Source organism: Bubalus kerabau, chromosome 2 (genome assembly GCF_029407905.1).
Source record: "Bubalus kerabau isolate K-KA32 ecotype Philippines breed swamp buffalo chromosome 2, PCC_UOA_SB_1v2, whole genome shotgun sequence".
Classification (NCBI taxonomy): domain Eukaryota; kingdom Metazoa; phylum Chordata; class Mammalia; order Artiodactyla; family Bovidae; genus Bubalus; species Bubalus kerabau.
Genome location: NC_073625.1, coordinates 98,577,062 through 98,599,996, shown reverse-complemented (window position 1 = coordinate 98,599,996; position 22,935 = coordinate 98,577,062). Strand labels below are relative to the sequence as shown.

Here is a 22,935-nt window from a genome sequence, read left to right as displayed (position 1 = left end):
CCAAATCTTTCTCATAATCATAACCTAAAAAGAAATCTAAAAGAGGATATGAGTTTCTTGCAAAAATTATCTGTCTCATGTGAGATAAAATGAGTTTATCATATTTCCTAAAATGATTTGTCACTAAACCACTTGATAATGATTTACTTAATCATGTAGTCCTGTGTATCATGAAATCTTAAAAAATCTGGGTTTTATTTAGTCAGTAAACAATAAGCAAATGACGAGTGTTCTGACAAAGGGCTTTAAAAAACATGGTCCTTAAGCTATGCACACTAACATTTCCCAAAATTATAGCAACAACAAAAAATGAAATTTAGAAACCAGCAATTTATGGCCAGGAATGATTAGAGAATGAATGTCATCTTAGGCAAGTCTAAAAGAGTTGAGGAGTCAAAATATGGGTGGTTAGTGGCTCCCAGGTCTTAAAGCCAATCTTCAGATGGCAGAGAAAGGGGTGCTAATTTAAATAAACTTCACGTTATCAAATCAATCCACTGTAAACTAGGAAGCCGGCAGGGAGGCCCTGGACGGATGAGTGGGACCTAAAATAAAAGTAAAAGGTTAAGGATTACCTGGAGGTTTCATGCAAACAAGCAACACTTTACTGTCCTTTCTCCCAAATTCTAAAAAGGACTGGTACTTGAGCACAGTTCAAAATCTGTTTAGAGTGTAGTAATTTACAGTCACATCACCAAGCTGAATGAAAGACCCAGCACAAAGATGGTTTCAGCTACTTAATGCATCATCACTACCTCCTGGGCAAGACTCAAATTCAACCAGGGAAGCATCAAAGACTACAAACAGGGTAATGGATTTCCTGCTGAACATCCCACCGATTGCCATTCCTTAAATAAGAATGAGAAAAGTAATTATTGCTCCTGTTAAGAAAATAATTCCACAGACCAGCACAAAGACAGTGAATGCAATATTATCTTTCCAAATGTGTAGGGGATGAAACCTCGACAATCCCAAGTCACCCAAACGTTTACTCTTACGTCAGTAAACCTGCATTCTGAAACCTTCTGCTTCCAACTAAACATAAGGTACTGATCTGCTATCACCATCCTCCCACAAAAATTAAAAGCTTTTATTTCCATTTAGCTGCTATTTAATATTTATAAAAGTTCATTTTTCGTTTCCTTCTTTTAACTCAAGTCCTCACAGGACATACTTTTCCTCATCACAGGTTGCCAATTTTTGGTACGTTAAAAATCCCATCAAGTTGCACTTGTATGAGATGACAATTAACTTTTAATGATGGATAAAAGAGGTGGATGCTTAAAGTCACTCTGCATTCTATTACTGCACCCATCTAATAAAGGAAAGGTCCTTCATAAAGGTCAAAAATTCCCTTCTTTAGTCAGAACTCTAAAAGACAGACTAACTTTGAAAATATATTAAATTGGTTGGGCCAAGAGCTGCGTAATAGAATATACAGCCTTTTGTCAGTATACTGCAGAGGCAAAGCAATGCCTCCACTCCATTCCAACAGAAACAATTTCTATTATGTTTATAACTTAAAAAATAATGATTTCATAAATAACTAGCATTTTGTATCTGAGAATTGTATTTATAGTTTTCTAGACGTGATGTTTTAATATCTGACGTCTAAAGACAATCTCCTTGGATACAACTGCCTGCAGGGTTCACATATGGCTGCTCAAGTTGTGCTGTGCACAATCCTAGGGGGCGCCATTCACGTCAGAGAGCAGAGCTCTATATATTTATTATGACAATTCCTGGCCTAAAGGCAATCAAGTGTCTTGTTCTAACAAAATCAATCTATTATGACAATCTTCCAACAATTGAAACTAGAATATATCAAGAAAGGGGTGTTTTCAAGCAGCTTTTGGGACAACGTGGCTCTTATTCTCTGAAAATTCCCATCTGGAGGATGGCAGGTGAACTCACAGAAGCAATGCTCTCATAAGACATACCAGGCTCCCTCCCTGAACTGCAGTGCATGCTAAGTTGCTTCAGTCGTGTCCAACTCTTTGCAATCCTATGGACTGTAGTCCACCAGGCTCCTCCATCCATGGAATTCTCCAGGCAAGAATACTGGAGTGGATTGCCATTTCCTTCTCCAGGGGATCTTTCCGACCCAAGGATTGAACATAGGTCTCCTGCATTATAGGCAGCTTCTTTACCATCTGAGCAACCAGGGGTTAATTTCTCCCAAAGGAAACAGACATACAAACCTTGAAAACATGATGGAGGGTCTTAACTCACCAATGTTTAGTACATTTACATTTGAGAGGACTCAGTCCAGTGTTCTTGCCTGGAGAATCCCAGGGATGGGGGAGCCTGGTGGGCTGCCATCTATGGGATCACAGAGTCGGACATGACTGAAGCGACTTAGCAGCAGCAGCAGTCCGAGTTACAAGGTATGTGGTCACTATGGTAGTTTCTTAATAAGGCCACCATGAGCTGTCACAGTACACAAATCAGTTAAATCACTCTTCCACAATTAACACTGTTAGGGTTTAAAAACTTCTTTCTCCTGATCAACAACTTTACACTTTCTTGGACAGAACAAAATCTAACAGTCCTTGAATAACTTCAGTGGCTCTTTTGCTTAAGATTAGGATGAGCTGCTATAAGGCTAGGATGGTTTTTCCTAAGACCAGACTATAATAAACTTATGGCATTTGATAAACTGGCATGCCATTTAACAATGTGTTATTGTTTTGGAAATTCTTCCTCTGTTTTCACAGGACACAGAACTACACCAAAGCCCATGTATCTGTTAGCTACCAAAATTTTGTTATACTACTAAATAAATTAGAAATCAACTAGTAAGATAAAAAATGCTTTCATCGTTAGCATGTATAATGTATTACATAGAGCTCTAATAACACCTAATATTTTCAACCATTTATAAACAACATATAAAAAAAAGTCACATATTCCGGCTGTGAAAATGGTGCCATCAATGGACTAAAAATATTTTCTACGTCATTTTGGAGCTAAGCAGATTTTTCTAGCAAAACACCAAATCAGAAGTCTTACATCTTAGTTCCAGCTCTGCCACTCACATGGCCTGGGTCCCAGTCCTTAATCTGGGTCTTTCTTTCTTCAAATTTAAAATGATGACATATATAAGACTCCAAGATCATCTGCAATGTCCCTTCTAGAGCCCAAATTCTGTTATTCACTTTGAATGCAAATTATTTGAATTCAGGGACTTCCTGGCAGTATAGTGGCTAACAATCTGAGCTTCCACTGCAGGGGGCACAGGTTCAATCCCTGGTCAGGGAACTAAGACCCCACAGGTTGTGCGGCCCAGCCAAGAAAAAATACATACGTATAATATTTTTTAAAAATTATCTGAATTTCAAACCTATTTTCTTTTTTATATTTGCACCACAATGCTATTTTTTTTAAAAAATCAGATATTTCACCTCAGAATACTATATTAATACTACCTTTTTAACTTTAGAAGTTTACCATATACTTAGAATGACTTAAGAAATAAGTAACAAGCAAATGTGAATACAGTTATGTGCTCCACAAAGACAGCAGAGGTACTTTTATCCTGGGCTGGAAGTCACGTCGAGTACAGGTTACTACGAAGTGGTACAAAGGCTGCGCCAGCAGCGAGGGGCCTTGCAGGGGAGAGTGAGTAGGAGCGTGGCCTCCTCAGAATGAGCTGGAATGGAATGCCAGCTCCACCGCTTACCGGAAGAATGACCTTGGGCAACTTGCCGAGCCTTTAAGACTCAATTCCCTCATCTAAAATGGAGATGATAATTCCTCTCTCCCAGGCTGTTTCAAAGTGGAAAGAGAGGGACCACAGGATTCAACTGCTTAAAAACTGAAGATAGGGAGGAACTTTACCTAATTATCCTCATGACTTTTATTTTCATACCTTATTTTAAATAAAAAGCTATAGTTAAGAAAAGTTCACAGTTTCTACCTCTTTCCATCTTTAGAAGTCTTCTTCAATAAATACATACTCTAGTTTTTCTTCAAATTACGCTTCTTCTTCAACAAACTTCCTTATCCACAAATACTATATCATATCCCGCAGTTAGTATAAATCTTCAAAATCAAATTATGAAAATTAAATTGATAAATTTCATGTCAGGCCTTAAATCTTTAAATAAAAAAAGGTCTGGGAGACCTAATGCAATCAATCTTTCATCATTTTTCCACAGTACAATAATAAGTAGGCCTCTTTACTCTTTGGGAACTTTGAGATAAGATTCTAACAAATAAAACTCTCCTACTATGTAAAATATTAATTGAATAATTGTGCCAAGTTAAAATGCCTTTTAAACTTAAAAAGAAAAACACTTGCCACCACTTCTCTGAAAACACCAGTTGATATCACATTATAATACAGATGTGTTCTAGAAATGGGTGTAGCTTAGGTATTTAGATATCAATTGATACTTTCCAATGATTTTTCATGATAATTTCAGAAATATGTCTCACAGGGGAAAAAATGGCCCCAATACATAATCCAAATCTCACTTAAGAATTGCAATATACACTTGAAAGCACATTCTTTGTCAGTGTGTGGTCCCGATGCATTCAATTTTCCATCTTTTTCACTAACTGTAAACTCTTACAAACTTTTTTACAAATTGTAAAAAGTTAAGTCAAATGGACAGTTGTTCCACATGATCTAGAACACTTACTTAAATATACAAATAAATTTAAATACACCAGAAATTTAAGGTCCATTCCACTGATATTTTATAGCCCACAGGGGCATTCAAAATCAAAACAACCATAATGTCTAGGGCACTGCCATTCCAGGTATTTACAATCACTTATCAGGTTGAAAGTAAGAAAACGAAACCTCAGTTTAAGTAAGATAACTTCTGCTCTTCACAGTGGGCAGTTTTCTAGAGGAATGAACAAAAGACAGGGTTTTTGCCTCAGGGGAGCCACTGCAAACTCTGACTCAGGTTCAGCCACTTGACAACTTTGAACCTGTTTCCTCATCTGCAAAAATGGGAATAATGATACCCTACTTCACAGCCTAAAGAGCAAGCAAGATGTCTGTGAAATCACAGTGTAAACTCTAGATTGCAATAACAAGTTTGACATTTATTACTACTGTGCCTTTAAGAGTGACAAACTTACAGTGAAGAAAGATTTGACGACTTAATGACCAAAAGGATGAAAGCAAAGAAATTTTACTACTTTAAGTCTTTATTTGGAGACTATGATACAGATGCAGGAGGGCTCTCAGAGGAAATTTTAAGATTTTTTTTTTATGTGGACCATTTTTTGAAGTCTTTATTGAATTTGTTACAACACCGCTTGTTTTTTTTAATGCTTTGGCTTACTGACCACAAAGCATGTGGGATCTTAGCTTCCCAACCAGGAATCGAACCCACACACCCTGCACTGGAAGGTGAAATCTTAACCACTGGACCACCAGGGAAGTCCCTCAGAGAAAATTTTTATTCAGCTCTAGGAAGCCTGGGCAGACTAAACTGTTTTTGTAAGGGCAAAGGGGAACTTGCTGTGCTTACTACGAGACATCAGAAATGCAAATTAGAGCACAGTAATTTATTAATTGTGCAGATGTGAAACTGCTTTAAATAAACATGCCCTAAATGAGACTGAACTGCAGAGGGAGTAAGGGGGTACCTGTCTTGACTGTGTCACAGCTGAAGAAGGATGCCTTCGTCTGGCCAGCCTCTAAAGGAGAGAGCTAATGCCAGAGCTGTTTCTCAGGGGAAATCTGTTCCCCCCAACCCTAACAGCGCTCAATAAAATGCATGACAGGTTTATTTTATGACCACAAAACTAGAATTTTTACTACCTTTTAAAGAGGAAGTCTATTGAATAAGAAAATTCCAAAAATAAGAGGGGAAATACAAACTACCTTGCTTTATTTATCTGTAAATACATTCAGTCCTAAATGAAATAGTACACAGGAAGGTGCTCCATGACATTATGCCAGCGTTACTGATGAGGGAAGACAGTATAGGATGACAGCATATAAGAAATAATTCTGTCACAAACTCCATTTTCTTCATTGATAACGTGTCGATGGCAGTATGTTAATAACGACATTGTTAATAACAAACAGCTAAATATGATTTGGCAGTTGTGGTCACCAGAGCACCTCTGTGCAGGCAACACTGTGAAGGCTTAAAACCATGTCTGCAGATGAGGTAATCCCAGAACCACTGGCTTTGCTTCAATCAGGGCAGGATTCATTTACAGGCCTCTGATCTTTCCACTGAGCCATTCCTGAACATGCAGAACCTCCTATATTCAGGACATAGTATAAAACAGAGCAACTCAACAAAAGTGAATCAGACACCTACTATACTGTTCTACGCAGTGTGGGTACAAAGATAAGTAAAACCCAGATCTTATTGCTTACGAGGGTCACAGTTTTTAAGATGTGAGGTTACCGAAGCCATTCCTCCGTAATGTTCTTACTAACACTGTAACCCCTTCGCCACACTGGCTGTATTTTTTTGCCTACTGATCTCCATAGACTGTTCTGCTCTAGGGGACCTCCTGGAATTTACCTTTTCGTGTCCTTCTACGGACTCTGGCAGATCCCTCATTATGAGCTACACACTGTCCACACCCTTAGGCTCAGTGAACTAGTATTTTTTGAGTTCCTGCACTTTTATAGGTACAGGAGATACAGCAACAGACAACAATTGACTATTATCAGATCCTTCACGATGAGCTAGACTCGGTCCTCGTCCCTACTAACTAGACTAATTCCACTGATTTGTTTCACAGTATCCATTGCACTCCTAACAAGTTCTAGGTGCTGATGATACAGTAGGAAGCAAAACAGTCCTTGGGCTCATGGAACTTGGCAAAACTTGGTGTGACACTGCCCAATTTTGACCAGTGGTGTCCAAAATCGGGTCCTTGAGACCCAAGACATGAATAAGACTTAGCCCACTGGAGTAGGTAAGAAGGAAATAGTATAATTTTCCTTTATATTCAAAAGAAAATATTTTTATATTAAGTTTATTTTTTATTTCTAAGCATTTATTATCACATTATATATTAATAGCTCAATATATGTATGTTATAAATAAACATATAGACACTGAGGATACATGCTCAAATCCATTTACTGAAGGGGATAGCACTTAAAAATTCCAGAGACCACTGGCTTGAATGATGACACAACTAGAAGGAACTGTCTGGCCACGATGGGGTTAGCCTGGACTTCCCACTAGCCTGGAAAGCATTTTGGCAAGGATGCCTAAACATTAAACTAAACAACCAAAGTTCACATCCATCTCAATCTTCCTCCCTAACTGTCTCCTAACAACCATATATTCACCATCCCTGTGTCCACGGATATCACAGCATTGTTCCTTTCTATTCCACATCTGGTATATGTGTGTCATTACTATACCAGAAACATCCTGAAGCCAGAGCCACTACCATTTTATTCTGCGAGCCCCAGAATTCCTCGTCTGGCTTTATATATAATGAGTACTCAATAAATACATGCTGTATAAAATAAAGACAAATCAATATACGGAACCCGGAATTACCAAACAGATATGACAGAGGCACCAAGCATTTGCTTTACCAAAGATCGCTCTTCTTTATAATGATCAGCACTGGATTCCTTTATGCAGCACCCCTCTGTGTACTTCACAGATCACTGATTACTACTAAGACCTGGGAATGGTAAAACTTCAAGTACCCACTGCTAACTAAAGATCAATTAGAAACACATATGAAACGCTCTGAAATTATAATCTGTCAATAAGGATATATAGTTAGTTCTGAAAAACTAAGGAAGTCAAAACTTTTCAATAAAACATCTTTAATGAAGAAAAGCGCCAATCACCCTAATTATTGAGATCTATATATCAGACTTTATGATGAGATAGCTGTAGCTGAAATAAGTCAGGAATGATACATATGGTTACCTAAAAAGAATTCAAGAAATAAAATCCACCACTGATTTATGACACAGTAAACTCATCACTCTGTGAGTGAGACCAGATCCTCAGATCTATAACTGTGTCCATTCCTCAAGACCCATTCCCAAGACCTTTCAAGCTACAGAAGACTTCTGTATGGATTTAAATTTATGCACAGGCTATAGGTAGAAAATTATTAAAACTTTTTAAAACCCTGGACCTTACAACAAATCTGAACATGTTGTGTGGGACAACTAAGAATGTATAGCACCAAATGAGACAAGAATGCATATCCACATACAAAACTTAAAAGAGAAATTCATTATTACCATGAGGACTGTTAAATGAGATCTGAGTAACTGTACTTCCATGATGCCAAAGAGCCCCATGATAGAACAGAAAGAAGACTCACAAAATATTTTTCTGTGTTTCTCCATTCCTCTTTGCTTCTTTAATGTAAACATTAGGGTCATTATCAATGGTGTGAGCGTACCAAGAAATATTTTCCCAGATCAGTTTCTTCCTTATGATTTTGCTTATGAATGTACTTTTTATTAAAGCACCCAGGGCTGGCATCTGGAACATTGAGCACACACTATTTTCGAAACAAAGTTTTAATCTAAACTCTGATGATGTCCAGAAATGACCAGTCAAAAGAGGGCCACAAATAAAACTGGATAAAAATGAATACATCCTGAGGTGTAATAAATACAAAAGTTATGATTTTAAAATGTGATGTTGAAGATGCAATCAAGTCAAAGGGAAATCCAAAGACCAGAACCCAGATGACTAAGCATAAAAGAGAAGCTCACGTGCGCTTACAGGTTGTGCTACTAAGACGTGAGAGACACCACAGTTGTAACAAAGGTTGAAAACATCCTGGAAAACCTGAAAACTGCTTGAGGGAAGCACTAAGCATAATTTTTAATCCATAATTTCTCATGGATAGAAAAGTACATTTTTACCTGGTTAGAGTCTGGGCTTGAGATCTTATTAATAAATATACTTTAACTAGTATATTCATGTAAGTAAGAAACAGTGTTAGAAATAGTAGTTTACACCATTTTTATTAGAATGTGTTTGAACACACAGCTCAAACTTATTCTACTCACTATACTTTTAACATGATTTGGTGTGCGTGGAGTCCTCAAACCGTTCCCTTTACTTCAAAAGTGTTGTCCTTTCAGACTGTGACATTAATAGTAATAAATAAAAAAGTAAAAATAAAGAGAGTCCAAAACACTTGTGTGTGTTTTAGTTGCTCAGTCGGGTCCTACTCTTTGCGACCCCATGGACTGTAGCCTGCCACGCTCCTCTGTCCACAGAATTCTCCAGGCAAGAATACTGGAGTGGGTAGCCATTCCCTTCTCCAGGGAATCTTTCCCACCCAGGGATCGAACCCAGGTCTCCCGCACTGCAGGCAGATTCTTTACATCTGAGCCACCAGGGAAGCCCCAAAACACTTGACTGCAATGTAACTTAATATAGGTTGAAAACTTCATCAAAAAGTCACTGGTTTTTAAAATAGACTAAAAGCCAAAATAATGCACTAAATGCAAAAATAACTAGACTAAATGCCAAAATAATAATTAAAGAAATGCCAGCCAAATTACGGTCAAAAGTCTAATTTTTAAAATTCACTCTGGTGCTTGGACCAAATGAGTTTATAACCCTGATGGCAGTTAGGACATATATAGTGGGACAGAAAGAAACCCTTTCCATATTTCAATGTCAGCTCCTATGTTGGAACTGGCCAATTTTTAAGTGGTTTTTACTTAGTACTATTTTATGCCATATCTTTCAGAACAATTAGCACAGAATAACATATACATTCATATCTACTGGACTTTTCCAGTCAGTAGAAGATGCTTGCTTTGAGGATAAGGGCTGTTCTATATTCATCTTTAAATCCTCAAAGTTTAAATCAGCATCAATACACTGTAGTTACCCAATACATGACCAGTGAATTCAATCGGTAAGCTTTTGCTACCTGAATCTCACCTATACTTGACCAAATTATATAACATGCAAAGTGATCTTTGAACATGACTCAAGAAAACAAGTCAAAAAAAAGGTATCAGATGCCACAAAACTTACTCAGTTTACCAGCCTACCTGAATGAGAAACATGGAAGTACTTTATTGTAGGGGGGATGAAAGACAAGAAATGGAAGCCTGACACACCCTAACGCATCACTGAGCAGAACCCAGCAAGAGCACTCTTCATAAGATTATCATCCACAGAAACTACTTTGCCCAAACAGAAAAATATCCTATTTCTATGTTTCAGGGTTCAGGGGAAAAGAGAAGTCATTTAAAAAGAACAACAAACTTTTTATTTTCCTATATCTGAATTCGGCTCTAACTTTGCTGAATTTGCAAAGATAAAAGAATTTAATTTCAGGTGAATAGGGCTCTCAGTACCAAAAAAGCAACATGTTACTTTGTATTTTTTAAATCATTTGCTACATGTATGTAAATGTGTAATTTATAAAATCTTATAAAATCTATAAAATTATCACAGCAGAAACAAGTTTCTTACATAAAATAAATCAAAAATACCCAGAAATCACTTTGAAAACTGGTTAACTTTTGACTGACCTTCTAATTCATGTTTGCTCATTAGAACAACACTCTGCAATGTGTCTATGAAATTTGCTTAATAATTTTTTTCCATGAATACTGAATTTCTTTTCAAACCAAATTCCAGAAAACTATTTTATAACACTATGTTAAATTCCTTTTGTAAAATATATTCACTGATTAAGTATTTAAGAGTACCAGACTAAAAACATATAGACTATTCAGCAAGAAAAACAACTTCTTATGAAGAATGAATGATGATTGCTACTACTGCTGTACCAAAGGAATTAACAAATAATGAAATCAGTAACTGTTGTTATTAGACATTTCTATCCTGGATACACCAAACAGAAAGGAAGTTCTCTAACTATCAATTTCTAAACTAAGTTTGAGGCCAGTTTCGTCTTTGATTGTGACCTCACAGACGAAAACTGACAACCAGACCCAGCTCAGAGACTTTCTCATCTACCTTTCCTAAGATTGATAGAGGACAGTGTTCCAACCCCCCTCACTTCAAAAAGAAGATGATTTCTCTTTCAGGAGAAAGAAAAATTAGAGGTAATTCTTAGCTAGAAGTAGCCTCAAACAGTTCATTTGTAACCTTTTGGAATGTGGTCCTAAAAGCAGGTATGCAGAGAACAAGCCCAGGAGACAGTGGCACTGCAGACAGGCATTCTAAGCCTTGCACAGTCACTTGCTAGCTGTGTGACTTCCAACAAATGACTTAACCTGAGACTTGGTTTCCTCGTCATTAAAACAGGGTTACCTCTCATCAGAAAGCTGTTATGAAAAATAAAGTAGTAAAAATAAAACTTACACTTCATAAGGAGGCTCTCAGTCCAAATATCTTTCTCCCAAAGGGTGAAAGTGGTCGAGTTCGACTGCAAATTATCTTCCTCCCTTCCTCCCAAAGTGAAATACTATTTGGGCTACCCTTCTAAAAACTGCATTTAATTTTCCCTTAAATATATGTGAAACCATGTAATCATGCTACCACTCTAAAAAACAAAAATGACTGGATAAGGAATTTACTTCATAAAAACAACAGGTGCCTTTATTTCACGTAGCCGTGCTAACGGCACCTAATAACTGTTCCTAAAAGACTATGTAAGGGACTGTGTAAGTCTCAAATTCATAATTGACAACTTCATTATATGTAGTGATGAATACTAAAAGGACTCAAAAGCTACAAATAAATCTTTAAAATCAAATAATGGTAAAAAAAAAAAAAGTTCAATCCCACATTCCCATTCTCAGACATTTCTAGGCAGTATCACAGATGCACATTAGTGAATATAACTGGCTGAGAGAAACAGGACAGAGAAAAAGGGGGAGAGAAGGAGGAGAGAAAAGGAAGAACAGAAGGGAGAGAGAGAAAAAATAATAACTTCAGTAACACAAAATATAATCCAAGTTTGACAGTTGGATGTAGAGAATTATTTTCTCATTTTGTTCCATGCTCCACCACATTCTCTTTGCAGTCAATGAGAACTCTACACTTGGGTGAGTTTTGAGAGGCTCACCAAAAGCTGAAAAACAACTCAGCAATTTTTAATATTAAAAGATTCAGGACTGCTAATAAGACTCCCTCTGAATGACTCAATCTGTAGCTTTCCCACATCAAAGGATGTAGTCGAATCAACAAATAAGAAGACTTTCTTTAGCCATTAATAGTTTTAATCTAACAAATGAAGATTAAGTCTTGGCCTAACAGTAGTTCAGACACAGCTACTACTTTATTCCTAGAGAGTCATATAGACTCTCACTTCATACTTTTCAATTTTATAGTGCTTTTTTATAGGAAATTAGAAGTACAGATAAAAGATTCAGCATTTCACAGTTAATTATTAAAAATAAAGATACCTAGGACCTCTATAAAATACAACCCAGGAACATTCTCACCTGAGAGGAAACCTAATTTGCAGAAAACACTTTCACTTTTACCTTTCTGACTGAAGGAAAGAAACATTCAAGTAGCAGAGTAATAAAGGAAATATAATTCCTTCATGAAACTTCTCCTAAGAGTAAACCGTAATGAAAGTAATCTAAGTTTTGTTCACTGTTATAAGCAATGTTCAACAAGGTACAAGTTTCAAAAGTTACAGCTATAAGTGTGTGTTTGTTTAATAAAATAAAAACTACAACAACCAAAAAAGAATCACAATGTCAAAATGAATGGATGAGGTTCAGCTAGTGTGCATGTGACTGTGCATGTGTGTGTGTCTAAGCTTTCCTTACCCACAAGCCTTTCACTCTGCTCAATGCAGGAGGCACAAATGATATTACGCACTACCATTTTGTTTCCTTGTCTTGATAACCTCTGATGCCTTCCACATTTATATTTGAAGCCAAGGGTTTCAACAGACAGATAGTCTGAGTTAATATATGATGTTAACACGGCTTCCATGATCTATCCCCTTGCAATGAACTCAAAATGTTCAGATGATCAATGATCAAAATTAGCAAAAGGATTTTCATTGAGCTAAATGAGTAGGAATACCCTATATTTTCACTTTGTGAACTAAGGAAGTTAATACAATAAGATCACAATCCCTTATATGAAACCCTTAGGTCCAAGTACACATCAGATTTTTTGTGGGCTTTAAAAAGATCAGATTGAGCATATTGCATGTTTTATGTAACATTCGTAGCTCAATTTAGGTTAGTACCTCATAACGCACCATACTACTACTTACAGCAAAATATGTGAATATTCTAAGTGGGCTTTAAAAACTATTTTAAACAGGCCCATGACAATCTGGGTCAGGTTTTGACATCAAGTGAGTTTTAATGTCAAACTTTTGGAAAAACAAAAACATTACTTTTTCAGAGGTATTTTTAGATACAAGATTGCAAATATATATCCAATACCACTCCAGATCAAGATACAGTTTACTAATTTATTAGAGATGAAAAAGTATGGCAAATTAAAATTCAGCAAAGTAAGATGTTCCTGGCAAATACATCCTTAAAAGCCAGGGAACATCTGGGTGGTTCAGTTGTCAGGACTCTGCCTTCTCACTACTGAAGGCCCGAGTTCAATCACTGGTCAGCAAAGTAAGATCCCAGAAGCTGCAGGGTGCAGCCAAAAAAAAAAAAAAACCCTAGAAAGTTAGGAAATACAAAGGTTATTTCATTTTAATTTATTCAAATAAATCAAATGAACATTGAGACTACTTAAAAATCAATGTAGGTGTTAGAGGCAATGAGTATTCAAATTTGAGAACCATAGTACTAATAGTCTTTGGTACTTCCCTTGCATTTAACAACAGGGTGCATATCCCCAGGCTTTTGATTTTCATACTGTTCAAGATTTCAGGGATTTAGGGTATTTCCCATCCATCCTCTCTCTAGTTTGTCTCTCTTTTCGATTGAAGTGCCATTTTGTATGATATAATTTGTTATGAACTTTGGATATAATGCTCCTCAATCTTCATGCCTTGACACAAACATGTTGTAACTGGTTGTGAAGAGTGCCCCCAAGTAATTAGTTATGAAAAATTAATGTACCACAGTTTAAAGGATTTTACAAGTATATATATGGGTGTATTCAAGATTTTCATCATAATAACATCACTCTTGTTTATTTTCTGACAGACTTTACTGAAAGGGAAAGAAATGGCTTTATCACACTGTGAACTACCTATATAGTCAACTGCATAATTTATCTATGTCTATCACCAAAGAATCATAGAGTCCCATATGAAAACATCAGTCGCATGCGTCTGGGTAGAAAGTTTGAGGAATGATGCTCTAAGACATTCTAGGATGCATCAAAGTCACCTGAGAGAAAGTCCAATGCTGTCAACTAACCATTCTGAATGGTGTCCTGTCCTGCGCTCTATCTTTTTTTAAAGAGGTACGAGAATCATTCCCCAAACTTCAAGAAGCACTGTACTTAAATGTGGCATGCCTCAGCTGTTTTTTTCTTTTCTTCCCTTCTGGTTATTCTTATTTCCTTCAGTAATAACTTGCTTGTCCAGCACCTCACATTCAGTTAAAAATGCACCACTGCTTCATGATACTAGAGTTGAAAAAAACTGAAATGCACGGCCTTGAAAAACTTCAAACTTGGTGGGAGTTGGAGTGAGATGAGATATAACTATAAAAACATATCCTATTGAGTACTGTCTGTGGATAAGGGTCATTATAGACCTTATTGTCTTATGTAATTCTCGTTCTGCTGTATGGTAAATATTAAGATGCCCTTTTGCACATATAATAATGGAAGTTTATTCTGTGTCCATATAAGCCCAAAGTCCCTCAGCTTATAAACTAGAGAGCCATCAAGAGTGAAACCCAGGGCTCTTCAGCTGCAAAGCCTCTGCTTCCTATTCTATACCTGCTACAATGGAACATCTATGGAGGGGATAAGGGTCCTCTGAGTATTGTAAACATGCTGACTGAAATACAGCCATACAATCTTGAAGCTCCGGAAGAGAGACCTCTGTAGTCAATAAACTCTAACTCCATATTCAAGTACGTAACGCCCATTCAATCTTTATCCATCAGTCCCTTAAATGAGAATTCCTCCAAGAGTATCAGGGGACCTCACAGCTGCTTCAGAATCACCAGCAGTATTAGTTAAAATGCAGATTCCAAGGCCCTACCCTAGATACACTGAATCAGAATATGAAGATGAGGGCTGGGGATTTCTATATTTTGCAAGCATACCGGTGTTTTTTTTAATTTAAGTCATAAAATAAATTTCATGAATGACACTCTGTCTTTTAATAAAATAGTTTGGAACAGATTAGGTTTATAAAGGTTAGACAGGAATAGGAAATTATCAGAGCACTGCTCTTAGTACTGTTTCAAGAAACTTTTGTTCCAGGTTTTATATGTGTATTGGAATACAAAAAGTATTTCTTACCACAAGTCTCAAAAACATTTGAGAAATTCAGTTGTTTTAAGCAACTTTTATCCCCATTCTTATTTGCTCTTTCAAATAAGTTATTGATCATTTATTTAATTATTCCCTTTACAAAATATCCAAACTTGTGTCTTTTTCAGGATCTCAGTTATTTCAATCCAGGAGTTTCTGTTTTATTCCCTGATCTTTTCACCCAAGGGCTATATTTAACTACTGGTTTAATTATTTAATCAATATTTTACAATACTTTTCACTTTTCTAAGATTTCCTAAACTGCAATTCATTCTTAATTTTACTTTATATTTTATACAGCCTCCTCACGATCTGAAGTTATTTCACTCTATCTAGATGCTTGAACTGATATATTTTTAACTTATTAAACTTATATTTTGGAAGGTGTGTCAGTGTTTCATGGTCTATACTTAATCCTTTAAATCTTTCATTCCCTTACTCTTTCATTCTCTGTTTATATACACTTTTTAGACAGAATTCTTTATTGGCTTGTCTTCTCGTGCATTTCTGTTGTGTAATTGGTACTTATTTCAATTCTCACCTTATCTTTTCCTTTGAAAGAAAAAAAAGGAAAACAATCCCTATTAACACATGAGGATTTTCTGGATATATCTTAACAGTTTTACAATGATGTCCTGGCATTTCAAGAAACTGTAATTGCCTTCTAAGGGATAATATGAACACATACGAATGTTGAGAAGCTAAATGCAAAAGGTGCTCTCCTCAGGTATGACTTAAAATATAGAAATCTCTACAGTTCGACACAGTGTGTTGCGACTGCCCTTGAGGTAGTACAAGCTCACGGATGGAACTATAGTCACAGAATCTTCAAGATGGAAGAACGTCCATTCAATATTTAGCCTTAGTTTTTACTACCTTCAGAGCAGTGTTTCTCAAAGTATGGCCTGAGGACCGCTTGCATCCAATTTACTTGGGGCATGTAATAAAAATGAAGGGGTGAAACTACAATGTTTTTATAATTTGGGTCTGTTTTCATTTCATAGTGAGAGGAAGGCTGATTAAAAATACAGAAGATACCAGTCAGACCTATTTTAAAAGGTGCCCTTGGTAAGGAAATGTTAAAAACAAGGTGGACCTCAAACTACAAGTTCAAGAAAAGTGTCTTCTTCTTAAGCTAAATACCTGTTTAAGCTTAAATTTTAAAATATATTCCACACTGGTGGTGATGCGACATGCCAAATTAATTGCCTATATTTAGTAATTCAGAACATTTAAAAATACAATTTTAAACATTTCTGCACTCTTGCAATGGACTAGTAATTCCAGGGATTTCTTTTAGTATAGCAAAAACAGCCATATCTATAGTGAGGCTATTTTCAAAAACTTCTTTTAATAGGGTTGAACTGTGAAGTCTTTACCACTTCTATTAAAGACTTCTAATATTAAAGTAATTGATATTCATGGTAGGATCCCAGTAAAAATATGGCCCTTGCTTTAACCACATTCTTTATGAAATGTTGGAAAACATAAACCATAAGTATATTGACTGATGATTAATAATTAGAAATTACATCTGTAATTTTACTGAAAAATATGGCTTTATAAAAACTTTAGCTGATGAATTAGACTTTCATGAGCTGTGCCACATTATTTTAAGGCCGTTGGTCCTTTAACTATACACAAAAAACGTTATCAATTACATAGTTACTTACAGCACAAGCAAGCCATAATTATATATTCATCCTCACTTTCACTCAGAGCTATGTTTTAAATTCAATGTCTAAACAAATCTGTCTCAATGGATGAAGTATAAAGAACAAATCTATAAGGTCAAAGGTCCTACATACTTTTCAAGTTGTACAGCAGAGCTAGATATACATTAAAAGCAGAGCTACTTCACAAACTCATAAACCTGGAACTTTTTTTTCAATTTGGATATAAAAATCAAGATGGATATTAAAAAAAAGAAAGTGTCAAAATTGCAAAGTTCTATTTGTATCTAAGACCCTAGAGGAGGATTCTTCCTAAAACTGCCATAATACATACAAAGATGTACCACTAAGAAATAACATAGATGAACCCCTCTTTCAATAAATGTGAAATGCAAATTAAGATTTCCATTTCAGAATTTAATAAGAGGTATGCAGAATAATAAAATAGGAGGTTTGAAAACTCTTGGCCATATAGAAGCAAAACCCGTATCTAAAATCTTATCTTGAAAAATTAAGCCGTATAAACCAAGCCAAATAACTTGTATTTCATTGTCAGTGTGACTTTTTCAAATCACTACTTCAAGTTTTACACTATAAAAACTACTCTGACTTCAAAGACCAAGACTTTGCTTGAAAATATTGTTTTAATGAAGCAGTTATTTGATATCTCAAACAAATGCAAGAACTCATCAGATTGCTTTTATTCTGGAAATTGCTGATTCCCATTTTAAATTCTGAATTGGTAAAACACATTTCCATGGGGAAAGAACTAACATTAAAAGTTTGCGACAGTGAACAAAATAATGTGCCTCACATGTATAAATGTGCTGTTCTTTAGTAATCAGGAATGCATTTTGAATACTCTTGCCATATGTTCAAAAATGAAAAACTTCTCTTGCAAACAAGCTTAAAAAAAAAAAAATCAAAGAGGCTGAAATCCCATATTTCAGTGTGCACTAAATTCATCTTACAGACCCATCTCATTCTGACTGTTATGCATGTGACGTATTAGAAGGCTCTCCTAACTATCTGAAATAACAAGATATTTTACATTCCATTAAAGAAAGCTGGATACAGAGCTTCTGTTATATATCATCTAAAGTTCTCAGCAATGTCAAAGTATACTTTGCTACCATACAGAAAAACTACCAGAAAAGCTTGGTCTTCAAATTCAATTTCTCTCAATATTAAGACAATCTTTTGGTGACACACAGTATTACAGCAAGTCACGGAACAAAACAAAAGAAGGTCCCTTTTCTTTTTCTTTTATGGAAAACTGAATTCAAGTTCATTTTCATTCACAAAATACAGTCTGTCTTCATTATGATACTATTACAAAGCACCAAAACTGATTTACATAATTTGTATGACCAGTTTTCTTAAATTATCAGCAATTTAAGAATACCTGAGGTGTTTCTCGCAGTGGAGGAGCAAAATTACACGTTGGTTTTCTGAAGTTCGGGCTTACCACGCTGCTTTCAAATGTTAAACCCTCAGTTTTCACCTAGAGGGCTACTTCTCAAAAACAAACTTTTTAGGCACTTACTGTCCCACGTTATTTCACCAACTTTTCCAATTAGGGGCACAGATCTGAAAAGAGTACTTAGCAACAGATTTCAAAGTTGCTATTTTTCACATCACAGACTGTCAAGATATACCCAATTTCTCCAAATTTAGAAGTTTTGAAGCAAATTCAATGCATTAGGACAGTTATTTGCTTCTGAATCAAGCTGATATACTAAATGCTAGATTTACCACACTGCCCAGTCCACCTTCCCTACTACAAGGGTAACTGTCATAAACAGCACAAGTTCCCAAGAAAAGAGTGCCCAGAAAAAAGTAAACAAATGTCAGATACTGTTATTTAGAGAGGTCTTCTGGGCAATGCTTCCTTGGGTTTTTTAATAATTCTCTCCACTCACAAGTTACAATCTTTCTACAATATTATCTAGCATCAAATTCCCTAGGCCTTCAACTCTATGCAAAATTTCATTATGAAATAAAAAGAGAAAATAAGTATTCAAATGACACTTGCAGAAAAACATTCAACGGACATTTAAACTATGTTAAAATAATAATACCCATAGCCGAATTCTAAATACTAAAAATCTGCTATGGGAAACTCAATGAGACAAGATTTCTGGGGTGCTACCAGCCCAAAAAGGCATCTTCTGACGTGTACAGTAAGGACCCTTAGGTCATTACTAATATCAGCTAGCTTCCCTATATGAAGAGTTTGCATACTTACTCAGGAAGGCAAGTGGAAAGTACACAGAGAGGAAGATGAACTGCGGCAAAGCCTCTGTCATATGATAGTGACCTATAAAGTATCAAATAAAGGTACATCATCAGTATGATATAGCTTTACAGTTGAGGGCGAACTCCTGCAACATCTACGAAGGAAGGACCCCGAAACCCAGGAGGCCCGCTCCCCACCAACCACTCCTTCTCGCCATCCCCACCCCTACGTGCTGTGGGGCAATTAAGGGAAAGAGCTCCCAGTTTTCCAAGGGCAGAGGCTGAGGGTAGCCCAGTTGGCATTCTAGGGTGTCTCCAGCACACTTTCACCCTACTCCCGGTAATGTACAAGGCAGAAAGTTGATCAATTCTGCACACCCCAAACCCACGCCGTGATCATTTATCAACTTGCACAAGTGATCGCCGTCCCCAGGAGAAATGCACCAGGAACCAAATCATGGCAATCGACAGGCAGTCCGAGTCTCCCAGTGCTCAGAAGCCGGCCGGAGGTGGCAAGGCGACGGCAGCGGGTCCAGGTAGCGCAGCCCTCAGCCCTGCAGACCTGGGCGGCCACATATGTCGCCCAAACGCCCGGCCCCGGTCACAATCCCGAGATTAGAGATCGGAACCGAGCGGGGAACACATTCGCCAGAGCCCCCGGTGTCTAGTGCAGGGCCACCAGGTCGGGGTGGGGGGAGATGGGAAACGGAGAGGGAGGAAGGGAGCGAGGGATCCCACCCCGGCTTTGTTGCTGGTCACCATCAAGTTTGCATCTTAGTACAAAATGTCGATCTTACAGGCTGACAAGACAGAGGCAGAGGGAGAAAGAGAAAGGGAATAGAGTCCATCTTGCTTTGGGGAAGAGGGGCGAGAAAAAAATGAAGTGTAAATCCCACACTCCGGGCGTAAAAGTCTGCTAAACACCTTTCCATAACGGAGAAGCAACGAGTGGGGTGGCCCCGTCGCCGTGCCCGCTCGAACTGGCGGCGGTCTGGGCAGAAAACACCTCCCTCTCCTCGTCTTCCTCCTCCTTCCCCTCCTCCTCCTCCCTCTCCTCCTCCTCCCGCGGGCCCCGGCGAAGATCCCGCCGCCACCGCTGCTGCCTCCGCTGCCCCCCGGGGAGGCACGGCCGCCCGGCCCAGCGCTGCCATTCCGGGCTTGGACCGCGCGGCGCGCGTGGGGCGGGAGCTGGGTGGCCGCGCGGGGACATTCGCACCGGGGACCCCCTGCGCCCCCTCGCCGCGGGCTGGCTACAAAAGTCATGCGAGCAGAGGTGGCGGCGGCGCGCATAAGAGGGGGCGCGCGTGGGGGGGCCTCCCACGCCGCGAGTGGGCAACCCCAAGGGATGGCGAAGAACGCCCCTCCCCGCGCGGGGAAAGTACCCCAGTCCCCGGCAGCCCGGCGTCCGCGGCCGGGAGACTAGAACTGGACGTGTCATTAGCAGGACAGGCAATGGTTTCAAAGCCCCAGGCCAATGACCATTAGCAGAGGCAGAGCTCGCTCCGTCCCCATCCCCCACCACCTCCACCCACCTTCCTCTTCGTACCCCCCCCCCCACCTCCACCCCACCTCACGAAACTTTTCAACGAGATCCACCTGGACTAATTTGTCCTCAGACAGTTAAAATACTGACTAGACCCTACACACCGGGAGAGAAGGGGAATGCACGTTTTATTTTCCTTTCTACAGAAAGGAAAGCAAAAAATAGCTTCTCTCTCCGTCTCTCTCTCCCCCCCCCCTCCTCTGTCGTACATGTTGTGTCTTAGCTTTTTGCATCGTTTCGTTTTACCTTCCTCATTTAGCTGAAATGATCGTGGATATTTCACACATAAACGTGTTCTAGATTCTTGGATTCAGGGTCCTTGTAAATTACAGGACTCACGTTAAGTTTCATACAATACCAAAAAATAAAAAATAATAATAATAATACATCTCTGAGGGTGAGCGAGCGAGACGAGGTGGAGGAGGAAAAGAAACCTCGAGTCTGATTTCGGTAATTTACTAGCGACCCGAATCGCAGCAAATAACAGTGTAACACGAGTGTGGCTTAAGGGGCTCGGGAGCTCTTTCTAGAGCCATCGACCCCATCCCCGGATAAAGGATCTGCAAGTTTTCTGTCATCGCGACCATGCAATGCCATAACTTACCTTCAGAAATAAGACTTTAAACAGCCAAGGCCTTCCTCCTCCCCTCCACCACCACCCCCAGCTTCGCTCCCTCCACCTTAAACTTATTGACACAACATAATCCCACATTCAAGCAAAATCCTGACACAGCCTCCCTCCTCCTCTTCCCCCTCCTCTCTTCCCTCGCGTTCTCTCGTTCTCTCTCTCTCCCGTTCTCTCCGATTCTCTCTCTCTCTTGCCCTCCCTCCCCCCCGCCGGCTTTCCCTCCCTCTTCTCTCTCCCCTACTCCCTCACCCTCTTCCCCCTCTCCCCCTATTCTTCCTCCTAGCCACTCTGGCACTAAAACAGCACTTTCTCTACTCGCCGCGCATTTGGTTAGGGGTGGGGGGGTGAGAGGGCACCGATCTCCGGGGCCGGAACACCCAGATCCCAACTCTCCAGATGAACTGTTCCCGGTCACCGACGCACTCGAAACGTTCAATCAATCCACTGAGGGCTGGCTGCTCGTACCTTCCTCCCTTGCCCCGACTCCCCAGGCCCCACCTCCCCGGCAGCCGAGCCCAAGCTGGGCTCCACGTACTTTCGCCGAGATGAAGTTTGGGGCTCCCCGGGCGGCCACGAGCCGCCCGCCGGCGTGAGGGCTCTGTTGTTGTTTTCCTCGGGCTGCTCCTGCCCGCGCCCCGGCTCCCGTGCCCCTCTCGGGCGGCGCTGCCTGTGTGCCGAGAGGTGCTGGTTGCAAACGCAGCCTGGCACCGGCTGGCCTACTACTCCCCAGCCCGGCCCCCAGCCTCCCGCCCGCAGGGCACTGCCTCCGCGCCCCCCACCCGCCGCCGGCGCGGCCGCCGCGACCCTCGCCCCCGACCTCTCCAGACCCAAAGTTTTGGCGGAGGGGGAAAGTGCCCAGGGAGCGGGCCGGCTGGCGGCGGCTCCGGACGCGCGGGGTTCCCTCCGTCTTCCTCAAGTCCAGCCTACCGGCTGCCGCCGCCGCCGCCGCCGCTGCTCCTGCCGCGGAGTCCTTGGGGCTGCAGCCCGGCGGCTCTCAAGTGAGTAGGAAAACAGAAAGTGCGGAGAGAGCGCCCGAGAAGGGCTGGGGATGGGGGGCGCTTACCTCGCGGGCTCGCCGGGCGCGAGGGCGTGTGTGTGGCTCGCCCTCAGTGGCCAGTCAGGGGTTCTCTATGGGAAAGTGGAGAGGAGCTCGCGGAGCCGCTCTGCCTCCGCTTCACTGTACACTGCTCCACATACAGTACATGCAACCCGGAGAGACTGAAAACACTCATTTTATATAAGGCAGCCTGCCATTGGCCCGCTCCGTGACGGACAGGCCGCGCGACCAAACAGAAGGCCCGTTACACCCAAACACACGCACACATACACACATTTTACAGAGACACACAAAGATCATCACATTTTCTATTTTCTAATGTTCGGGACCTGTAGACAGTAGGAGAGGACAGGTAGAGAGGCCCAGCAGAGTGGGTTGAGAGGGAAAAACCCTGTCTGCACCAAGTTGCAAGGCTTGAAATTGGTGTCCTTTTGACTTGGGAGGGT

The 22,935-nt window shown here is 39.7% G+C and overlaps 1 protein-coding gene across 15 annotated transcripts in view; it reads right to left on the bottom strand.

Moving 5' to 3' along the window:
• Positions 1 to 22,659, bottom strand: part of BBX (BBX high mobility group box domain containing) — a 295,437-nt gene extending 272,778 nt beyond the window's left edge. For 9 of the 15 annotated variants that reach the window (XM_055568048.1, XM_055568050.1, XM_055568049.1 and 6 more), the window contains exons 1-2: positions 22,496 to 22,658; positions 19,272 to 19,343 (exon numbers count right to left, since the gene is read on the bottom strand). The gene's annotated coding sequence lies outside the window, so the exon portion shown is untranslated. Of the gene's footprint in view, positions 1 to 575; positions 745 to 19,271; positions 19,344 to 21,967; positions 22,108 to 22,495 lie in introns of those variants that run through there. The other 6 variants (XM_055568068.1, XM_055568069.1, XM_055568070.1 and 3 more) reach the window with 4 other exon arrangements.
• Positions 22,660 to 22,935: the final 276 nt, after the last annotated feature.